Here is an 11608-nt window from a genome sequence, read left to right as displayed (position 1 = left end):
TCAACCTTGGCCAAATACCATTTCTATGGCATAACAAGGATTTGAACCATGGCTAACATGAACATCAAGTTAGCAACTAAAACATGCATGAATCTCATGACACAACCTCATACATACCTTAATCTTGATGCAAGTATAGCCAAATCTCCTTCTAGATCTCTTCTAAACCAAAAATGGAGCAAAAATCCTCCCTTTTTCCTTAGTATTTTCGGCCAAAGAAGTGAAAAATGGATGAACAAAATTTTTTCTTTCTTTCTCTACAACTCACGGCAAGGGGGGCATCCATGCTCATCTTTTTTTGTTCATTTCTTTAATGCTAATTCTTATTTTATTTCTTCATACATAACTCACTAACCAAACATGTTGGAAACATGTTTCCCTTGCCCATCAACACCTACCTTGGCGGCCACTATGCTTCTTTTGGGAAATTTGACATGCAAATCCCTTATTTTTGCATGCATGATCAACTAGTCATCCCACATCTTCCCATCATACTTTCAAAGTTCACTACTAGGCCCTTTCTAGTGAAATTCACATTTATAACACTAAATCAAATCATCAAAAATGTCACACACAATTTAACACATATCATAGGCATCAAAATAAATTTTAAATTATTTTTATGCCTCGGTTTTGTGGTCCCGAAACCACATCCCGACTTGGGTCAATTTTGGGCTGCCACATTAATACTTGCCCCTAAGTCAGCCAATGCATTATGAACATCTAAACTACCAATTAAACAAGGAATCGTAAAACTCTGTGGATCTTTCAATTTGTTAGGTAGCTTATTCTATAATATGGCTGAGCAAACTACATTCAATTCCCCATGCGACGCCACATCAAACTTTCGTTTATTTGTTAAAAGCTCCTTTAAGAATTTGACTGCATTTGGCATCTGCGAAAGAGCTTTAATAAACGGTAAATTAATATATAACTTTTTTAATAATTTAAGTAATTTACTGAATTGTTCTTCTGTGCGGTCTTTCCTTGTCGCGTTTGGGTATGACAGACGAGGTTTGTGTTCTTTACTTACTGGATTCTAGTCATTGTTGTCCAACTCACCCTTACCTTTACTTACCATAGTTTCTTGCTTCGGTTCTGGTTCAATTGCAACTAACCCTTCCGTATCTTGAATGGTAATTGTATTGATTTGCTCCCTTAGGTTAGATTTAATGATACTCGGTAGGCTACCTTGTGGTCATTCAGATATCAATTTGGCGAGTTGGCCTATCAGAGTTTCGAGCCCTTGGATTGACACTTGTTGATTCTTAAGGGCTGTCTCGATATTCTAGAAATGAGTTTTGACACCAAGATGAATTTTGTTAACATCTCCTCAAGTTTCGGCTTCTTTTCTTGCTGGTAAGGTGGTTGTTAAAAACTCGAAGGATATTGTGGCCTTTGATTTCCTTGACCTCCTCACGAGAAATTGGGATGGTTCCTCCAACCTGCATTATAAGTGTTACTATACAGGTTATTTTGGGGTCTAGAGTTATTGTTACCCATATATTGGACTTGTTCCTCCTCGCTGCTAGGGTTGAAGGGTTGATATTTTTTGCATGCTCCTCCTCCATTCGAATCGCACCTCATCACTGGATGTACCTGAGTAGTCACACAAACCGTCAGTCTTTTTATTTAAGAGTTCTGCTTGGTTAGATAGCATAGTAACCGCGTCAAGGTTTAAAACACCGGCTACTTTCGTCGACTTTGTCCTCATAACTTGCCACTGATAGTTATCAGTGACATCTCCTCAATAAATTTGTAAGCTGCCTCAGGTGTCTTATTATTCAAAGTTCCACCAGCAGCTGCGTCGATAAGTTGCCTCGTTGAGGGGTTCACACCATTGCAAAGTGTCTGAACCTGTAGCCAGAGTGGTATCCCATGGTGAGGGCACCTTCTCAGCAGATCCTTGTATCTCTCCCATGCATTGTAGAGTGTTTCTATATCCATCTGCACAAAGGAAGAAATGTCATTTCTCAACTTAGCCATTTTAGCCGGTGGAAAATATTTAAGTAAAAACTTTTTGGTCATTTGTTCCCAAGTAGTGATTGACCCTCGTGGTAACAAGTTCAACCATTGTTTAGCTTTATTCCTCAACTAAAAGGGGAATAACCGAAGGTGAATGGCGTCATCGAAAACGCCATTGATTTTAAAAGTGTCGCAAAACTCTAAGAAATTTGCCAAGTGATTGTTTGGATCCTCATCCTGCAAATCATCAAACTAAACAAACTATTGTATCATTTGAATTGTGTTAGGTTTCAGTTCAAAATTATTTCCAACAATAGTGGTCTAACTATAAGTTACTCAGTTCGTGTTAAATTAGGTTTAGCATAATCATACATAGTGTGTGGAGTAGGATTCTGATTTACTGGATCAGCAGCAATCGTAGGAGGTAGCAGATTTTCTTGGTTTTCAGTCATCTCCTCAGTTGTTATTGAAGTATCATCCTGTTGCTCGTCCTCTGTGTATTTTAGGCTTCGTCTTATTTGTCGTCTGTTTTTACGAACTGTACGGTCGATCTCACTATCAAAAAGTAGTGGTCCTGACAGGTTTCTTCTGGTCATAAACTAGAAAAACCTGTCAGAAGAAAATAAGAGAAAAATTAGAAAAGAAAAGAAAATAAAAACTTAAATTGCAAATAAAGTAAATGGCTAAAGTAATAAAAATTAAGTGTTCCTAATATCCTGGCTCCCCGAAAATGATGCCAAAAACTTGATGCGTGATATTCGTAATAGGTTTTAAAGATTTATAAATGACTCGTTCTTGAGACTAACTTATTACCACAATTAAGGCAAGTGTACCTATCGAACAGTAGTATAGTTCAGCAAGACCGGATTGTCTAACCCAAAGGAACTACGAGTACTAGTATTTACTTCCTTTTTATTATCTAGCCTAAAAATTAAGAGGTTTGGTTATCTAAACTAATTATTAACTAAGAATGCATAGAAAGTAAACTTGGGAAAATACTTTTGGGAAAATTCGATTGATTGAGACAATACCTAAGGAAAAATCCACCTAGACTTCACTTGTTATTTGACTCTGAATCAGACAATTTATTCATTTGACTTGATCCATAGAAATCCCTAAATTACATTATTATCCCTCTCGAGACTAATAACATCTAACCTTAGGTTGAATAATTGAAATCTCTTTCTAATTAACTCCCTAGAATTGCATTAACTCGATCTATGGATTCCCTTATTAGGTTTCACACTAATCCAGTAAAAACTTGTTACCCTATTCTAGGCGTGTAATCAACTCCGCTTTATTATGACAATTTTACTCTTAGACAGGGTTTATTCCTCCTCTGAATAAGAGCGTTGACTTGAATCAATATCCTGGAATATTAAAACAAGAATTAAGAACACATAATTAAGAACAAGTCAAATATTTATCATACAATTCAGATAATAATAACAAGATCTGTCTTAGGTTTCATTGCCCTTAGGTATTTAGGGGGTTTAGTTCATGTTTACGAAAGAAAACATCTCAAAAGCATAAAGATAACAAAACATAAGAAAACCCAAAACTCCTGAAGGAACTTGAAGGGAGATCTTCAGTCTTGATAATGAATCCGGCTCTTGAGATGGATCAATAGGCTTTCCTTGAGTAATTCTTTGCTTCCTACTCTGCGTCCCCTTCTAAGTGCCTCCTCAGGTGTTTAAATAGGCTTTAGAATGCCTAAGAGCCCTCAAAATTGGCCGTGGTCAAGGCTGTTAAATGGGCACGGGCATGTGATCTACCCGTGTAAGTCATGCTTCGATCTTACCAAAGGGACACGGCCGTGTGACCCGCCCGTGTGAAGAAGTCCAAGCCATGTTGGTTTTCCACGTGGGTCTATTTTCTCCGTTTTCAGCCCGTTTCTCGACCTTTTTACTCTCATATGCCCACCTAAGTATAAAACATGAAATTAAAGGATTAGGAGCATCGAATTCACCAATTATAAGGAGAAACCATCTATAAATGCGTTAAGCATGGGGTAAAAATATGTATAAATTATGGTTTATCAATAGATTGTTTTTGAATGCTTAGCAATATGTATATTTTTGTACGAAGCTGAAAATATTGGTGGAGCGTTAACAAATTAGGATAAAGCCAACTACAAAGTTGTTTAGTTTGAAAAGTCGTGGTGAGATACATATGAGTGCATTTGTATGTCGTATTTTAGTATGAATTATGAGATCTAGAGAGTTGAAGTGAGGCTTGCGAACCCCCACTTATGGTATGTGAACCTCGATGTTTTCCTGGTGTGAATTCTTGCAATTTTGTCTGAATTGTTAAGTATACATGTTGTGAAAATTTAAAAGGTATGTGTATATATAATATATATGGGTTTTTGTGTTTTATATATAATATTTATTAACATGCGTGGATGTTAAATAAATAAAATATATACGTGCATGGGTGTTAAATATATAATATATTAACGTGCATGAGTGTTATATGTATAATATATTTATGCGGGTTTGCTATATACATAGTACATATATATGTGCGTTCTACTATACATAATGTATATATGTGAGTTTTAGTATATATAATATATATGATGATAAACGCCAAATTATACATGTTTTTACCCCAAATACTTAGCATATTTATGGATGTTTACTCTTAGATTTGTGGATTTTGGTGCTATTAATCCGGTTATTTGATGTTTTGTACTCAGGAGAGCACCAAGGGTCAAAAGGAGCCAAAAACAAGCTAAAAAGGGATAAAATAGACCAAATCGAGAAGACCACACGACCTAAGCCTTGCCACACGGGCAGCTCACACGCCCGTGCCTTTCGAGGGTGTCGACCAAGGTTTACACGACTCACACGGCCTGGCTATTGAGCCAACACGGCCGTGGCAACTTAACAGATCAACACGGCCTGGCAACCACGTCACACGGCCGTGGCACACGGGCGTGTCCCTTTTTCAAGAAGTTGTATTTTACACAGAAAAAGGATACTTAGGGGGCAAGAAAGCCAATCAAAAGCCTATATAAACACCCTAAGTATGACCTAGAAAGGGGCTCTCACTCCAGAACTTTTCTAGAACACGGAACCACACGCTAGAAATTACTTGAATGAAGCCAGACGATCCATCTTAAAAGCAAGAGCTACTCCAAGACTGAAGATCTCTCTCAGAAATCCTTCAAGGGTTTTAGAGTTTTCTTTATGTTTTGTTATTTTCATACTTTTGAGATGTACTCTTATTTTATTATGAACCAAAACCCCTTAGATACCTACGGGGGATAAAACCTATGATGGATCTTGTTATTATTATCTGAACTGTATGATAAATACTTGATTTGTTCTTAATTATGTGTTCTTAATGCTTGAGTTAATATTCTGGGTATTAATTCATGATTTGATGTGCTTACGCAGAGGAGGAATAGACCTTGCCTAAGGGTAGATTTGGCATAATTAAGCGGAGTTGATTAGGTGCCTAGAAATAGGGTTACGAGATTTTGCCAGATTAGGTTGAAACCTAATATGGGAGTCCATAGATCGAGCTAATGCAACCCTAGAGTGTTAATTAGAGAAAATTCTCGGTTATTCAATCTAGGGGCTAGAAGTTAATAGTCTTGAATAGGGATAATAACATAGGTTAGGGAGTCTCATGGATCAAGTCAAGTGAATAAATCGTCTGGTTCAGAGTAAGATAACAAGTGAAATCTAGGTGGATTCCTCCTTGGGTGTCATCTTTATCAATTGCTTTTCTTCAAGTCTTTTTCCAAACTTTCTCTTTGCTTTGATTAAATTAGTTAATTAGTTTAGATAATTAGTTAATTAAAACAAACCCCTTTTATTCTTAGGCTAGATAATAAAAAGATAGTTATTACTAGTACTTTTGGTTCCCTTGGGTACGATATCCCGGTCTTGCCGTTACTATACTATTATTTGATAGGTGCGCTTGCCTTTTCGTCGTGATAACAGTTAGTCTAGGTTTGATCTTCATTATCAAATTTTATTACTTGTTACGAATCACTGCGATCAAGTTATTGGCGCTGTTGCCGGGGAACTGAAATATTAGGAACACTAAATTTTTATTACTTTAGCCATTTATTTTTCTTGCAATTTAATTTAATTTAATTATTATTATTATTTATTAATTTACTTTTTCTTTCTCTTGGCAGGTTTTTATAGTTTATGACTAGAAGAAATCGTCAAGACCTTTACTTTTTGACGAAGAAATCGATCGAACAGTTCGTAGAAATCAAAGAGAAATAATGCATAGTTTACGATACACAGAAAATGAACAAGAAGACAATACTCAATCTCCAACCGATGAGATGGTTGAAAACCAAGACAATCAGTTGCCTCCTGTAATTGCAGCTAATCAAAATCCTGCTCCACGTACTATGTATGACTATGCTAAACCCTCTTTAACAGGAACTGAATTAAGTATAGTGAGACCTATTATTGCTATGAATAATTTTGAATTAAAACCCAACACTATTCAGATGATACAGCAGTTTGTTCAGTTTGATGGTTTGCAGGATGAAGATCCCAACACTAACTTAGCAAATTTCCTGGAATTTTGCGATACTTCAAAATCAATGGCGTTTCTGATGATGACATCCGTCTTCAGTTATTTCCCTTCTCACTGAGAAACAAAGCTAAATAGTGGTTAAACTCGTTACCACGAGGCTCTATCACTACTTGGGAGCAAATGACCGAGAAATTTTTACTAAAATATTTTTCGCCAGTTAAAACGGCTAAATTACGCAATGATATCTCTTCTTTTGTGCAGATGGACTTAGAAACACTTTCCGATGCATGGGAGAGATACAAGGATTTATTGAGAAGGTGCCCTCACCATGGGTTACCTCTATGGCTGCAAGTTTAAATGTTCTACAATGTTGTGAATCCCTTGACAAGACAAATGATTGATGCAGCTGCAGACGGAACCATAAACAATAAAACATCGGAAGATGCCTACGAATTCATAGAGGAGATGTCACTGAACAACTATCAGTGGCAAGTCATGAGGACTAAGCCAACAAAAATAGCCGGCGTTTATAACATCAATTCAGTCACCATGCTCTCTAATCAGGTAGAACTCCTTAAAAAATCATTGATAGTTTTCCTGGTTTTACGCAGGTACATCCAGTAATGAGGTATAACTCATGCAGATGAGGTGTGCATACATTATACCAATCCTTCAATCCTACAACTGAAGAAGAACAAGTTAACTATATGGGTAACAATAACTTCCGATCTCAAAATAACCCATACAGTAATACCTATAATACAGGTTGGAGGAACCACCCAAATTTTTCCTGGGGAGGTTAAGGGAATCAAAAGCCACAAAATCCTTAGGGTTTTCAACAGCCACCTTATCAACAAGAGAAGAAGTAGAACCTTGAAGAGATGGTTTCAAAATTCATCTAAGTGTCAGGAACCCATTTCCAAAATACCAAGACAACACTTAAGAATCAACAAGCATTGATCCAAAGACTCGAAACTCAGATAGGCCAGCTATCCAAACTAATCTCCGAGCGACCACAAGGTAGCTTACCAAGTAATACAGAACCTAATCCAAGGGAACACCTCAATGCAATTAGTGCCCAAGATAAGGAAGGATTCATTACACCTGAGCCAGAATTACAACAAGACAACGCGATGAACAAAGATCGAGAAGAGATAAACGATGATGATCCTAAACAGATAAGTACAAATTATGAACCTCGTGTGCCATATCCTAAAGCGATGATGAAAGACAGAATAGAAGAAAAATTCGGTAAGTTTGTCAAACTCTTAAAGAAATTACATATTAACTTACCTTTTATTGAAGTTCTTAAAGGAACTTCTGGCTAATAAAAGGAAATTAGACGCTACATCGCATGTGGAACTCAATGCAGTCTGCTCAGCTATTTTGAAGAATAACCTACCTAACAAATTGAAAGATCCAGGGAGTTTTACAATTTCTTGCTTAATTGGTAGTTTATCTATGAATAATGCTTTAGCTAATCTAAGGGCAAGTATAAATGTTATGCCGTATAAAATTTTTAAACGACTAGGTCTCGGTAAACCCAAATAGACTAGGATGAGCATACAATTGGCTGACAAAACAATTCGATTTCCTAATGGTATTATTGACGATGTTCTCGTTAAAATTGATAAATTTATTTACCCAGTAGACTTTGTGATCTTAGATATGGATGAGGATAACGAGGTACCTTTAATTTTAGGACGACCCTTTATGCGCGAACCATTATTAATGTAGGCACGGAGGCGCACTTGATGCGGTGGCGATCGATAGCACTCAAGCACGCGACTTAGTCAAAACCCCTAAGACTCAGGATAATGCTATAAAACCTCTCGATGATAAAACTAATATTCAATCATCCTTACAGGAACCTTTTCAAACCAAGACAACAGAGACAATGCACTACTATCATGAAAAGAACAAAGACGTCCATGAAGAACGAAGGCTATGGATAGAGGAGCTAGACGAATGGCGAGAACACAAACCGAGAACACATGATAAACTGAAACTATGCCAAAACAAGCTCGATACCTCTCCTAATCAACTTACAGTAGGCGATAAAGTCTTACTAGATGCCATCAATCCTCATATTGTCACTACCACACTGAATGAGGAAATCCCTCTTACGGTACTTAGTATTTTTCCATTTCGTAAGGTATAGGTGAGTCATCCCAAGTTCGGCACTTTTAAGGTAAACAACACCCGATTAAAACCTTATTTTAAGATTAACAGCAGGAACGAGGAGTGAACTCCACAAACCACCATGATAAATCAACGGAGAGGTAAGTAGAGCTTAGACTATAAATAAGCGCTTCTCGAGAGGCAACCTGAGCACTAACATATTTTAATTTCTTTATTTTTAATTAATTTCTAACACTTCAAATCATTAACTTTATCTTTGAATTGCAAAGTTTTTCAGCACACACGGCCAGGTACACTGGCGTGCCTGAAGCCGTATCCAAACAGGGGAAGAGACACGGCCGTGTGAGACGGCTGTGTTGAAGCAGGACATGATTTCCCCAAAACACAGGGTGTGATAAATCCCCACGACCGTGCGACATGGCCGTGGGTGAACTTGATAGGAATAACACGGGCGTGGGGTAGAAAACCATGGGCGTGCTAGGGACAAGGCTCGATTCTGTTTCTTTGACACGAGCGTGTGACACGCCCGTGCCATTCAGCCGTGTACAACAATACACGGGCGTGGTACCATAACACACGAGCGTAGGAGAAGCGAACAATGCTAGGCACAGCCGTGCGACATGGCCGTGTGCCACACACGCCCAAGACACACGGGCGTGTGATAGTAGCAGGGCACGACCACATTTGAAAAAATTCAAAAAATACGGGCTACCCGTATAGCTTAAGGGTGTGTGTAATATCCTGAGTTTGGGCCTAGTCGGAATAGTGGTTTCGGGACCACAAAATTTGAGATATAAATAATTATTTTATGATTATTTTGAGGTATATGATATGATTGCATGATTGTGTGAAAATTTCGTGAATAAATTCTATACATAAAGTGCTTAATTCGAAGTTAGGGACTAAATTGAATAAGTTGCAAAACTTGCATTCTAGAAGTTTCTAATATGAAATTGATTTGAAATATTAATTAGGAGGTCTTAAATAGAAATTTGACCAATTTCTAAGTTATGGACAAAAATTGGACATGGATGGAATTTTTGGAAAGTTTAGTAGTAAGGGTATTTTGGTCATTTAGGGGTAAAATGAATTAAAATACAAAATTAAAAGCCAATTTTGCTCATCTTCTTCATCATGGACGTGTATACCAAGGGAGACTCCATGGATAGGGTTTTCAAGCTTCCCAAGCTCAATTGTAAGTCCGTTCTAACCCGTTTTCAAGTTCTTTACGTTTTGGAGTCCGTTAACTTGATTTAGCTTATGCTAGCAATAATTCAACCTAGGGTTCATATTTGGAAAAATACCCATAGGTAAAATTTGTGTATTCTGGTGTTTTATGATACAATATGAGGTTTTAAATTATGTTCTGAGAACTTGTGCAACTTCGGTTTTAAGTGAAAACGAGCAAAATGGCTTAATCGGTAAAAATACCTAATAGTCATAAATATATGTTAGAGTGAGAATTTGATGTTGCCATAGAAGGAAAAGTGATCATCATGTCATAAAACATAAGAATAAGGGATGAAGTTTAATTCCGAGCCTAGGGGCAAAAGTGTAAATATGCAAAAGTTTAGGGGTAAAATTGTAATTTTTCCAAAGTTTGAGTTAAGGACTGTTTTGAATAGTACATTAATTAAATAAGTAAAATATGATGATTTAGATCCGGAAAGCGAGATTTGAACCTAGAATGAGAGAAAAATCGAAAATTGAGAAAGTTGGTAAAATGGCCGTTTTAATATCAATGTAAGTTCATATGTATAATAAGTATTAATTTATGCATGTTTCAATGTAAAATTGATATATTTACTATGATCTCCGAGGTGTTGAAAGTATGTAAGTTGGTATGATAATAATACAACAATAATCTTTGTAATTTATATTTGAAAGTTAAATTTAGTGAATTAATTGAATTATGTTAAATTAAATGATTATGGTGCCAAGTTTATGAATTGATTTAAAAATATGTCTATGGTACATGAAGTGCACTGAATTATCATACATAAATGTGATTTCTATGATTATGGATATTATGGGAAATTGTAAGTTCATATGATTTTAATAAGACAATGTGTAATTTAATGTTATTGCGTTGATATTAAATGAGATGTAAGTTTATATGTAAGTATTACATTACTATTACTTGTATTATGATATTTTATAAAAATATTGGAAATATGTTTGTGGATAATTACTTGATTGGTGAAATTGTTGGAAAAGAGAGAAATCCGATTGAACCTTGAAAAGATTGGATGATCTGAGATGGTATGTAGCTAGGTCACATGTATAGTCTTTGAGTGCACATCATGTGTACAAGAGAGCTACAAGACATTATGATGTAGTTAGGTCGCATGGGTGATACTATGTGTACACCATGTAGACAAGAGAGCTACTGGGATATATGTAGCTAGGTCACATGCGTGGTTCCAAGTGAAGGACACCATGTAGACAAGAGAGCTACGAGATAAGCTGGCTAGGTCACATGGGTGGTACTAAGTGTTCACCATGTGTACAAGAGAGCCGAACTATATGATGGGTGGAGCTATGTGCTAAAACCACCAAGTATCGAGGATTGATCCGAAGTGTTCAACAGGAGACTCTCTAAGTATTGCTTTGTGAGTTTTGTGATGAATATGTGGGAACTTGGTTATGTGAATGATGTGTTCATTAAGTGACCAGGATGTGGTAAGGTGATGTGTTCATTAAGTGACCGGGATGTGGTAAGGTTATAAACAAGTAAGTTATACATGAGGATGATTTTATGGTGATCTTGTGATCATGGGCCTATACTTGTGATGTATGAAATGTGGTGAAAATGATTTGTGATATAAATGTTAAAATGAGGTTAATACAAAGAAAGTGTGAAAGAGTGAATTAGCAATAAAACTGTTTTGGACAGTAGCAGTGACGTGATTTTGAAAAATCACCAAAATATTATAAATTGAATCAGAGACTGAATGAGATATCAAATTAAAGCTTAATGAGTCTATTT

At 36.5% G+C, this 11608-nt stretch overlaps 2 non-coding genes across 2 annotated transcripts; one reads left to right on the top strand and one right to left on the bottom strand.

Moving 5' to 3' along the window:
* Positions 1-1873: 1873 nt before the first annotated feature.
* LOC128280134 (small nucleolar RNA R71) lies at positions 1874-1980 on the top strand. The gene has a single exon (XR_008270316.1). It is a non-coding gene; the product is annotated as a small nucleolar RNA R71 (small nucleolar RNA).
* Positions 1981-6705: 4725 nt separating this feature from the next.
* LOC128280339 (small nucleolar RNA R71) lies at positions 6706-6812 on the bottom strand. The gene has a single exon (XR_008270519.1). It is a non-coding gene; the product is annotated as a small nucleolar RNA R71 (small nucleolar RNA).
* Positions 6813-11608: the final 4796 nt, after the last annotated feature.

Source organism: Gossypium arboreum, chromosome 8 (genome assembly GCF_025698485.1).
Source record: "Gossypium arboreum isolate Shixiya-1 chromosome 8, ASM2569848v2, whole genome shotgun sequence".
Taxonomy (NCBI): Eukaryota; Viridiplantae; Streptophyta; class Magnoliopsida; order Malvales; family Malvaceae; genus Gossypium; species Gossypium arboreum.
The sequence above is the reverse complement of the archived record's forward strand: the minus strand, read 5'-3'. Positions and strand labels throughout refer to the sequence as shown.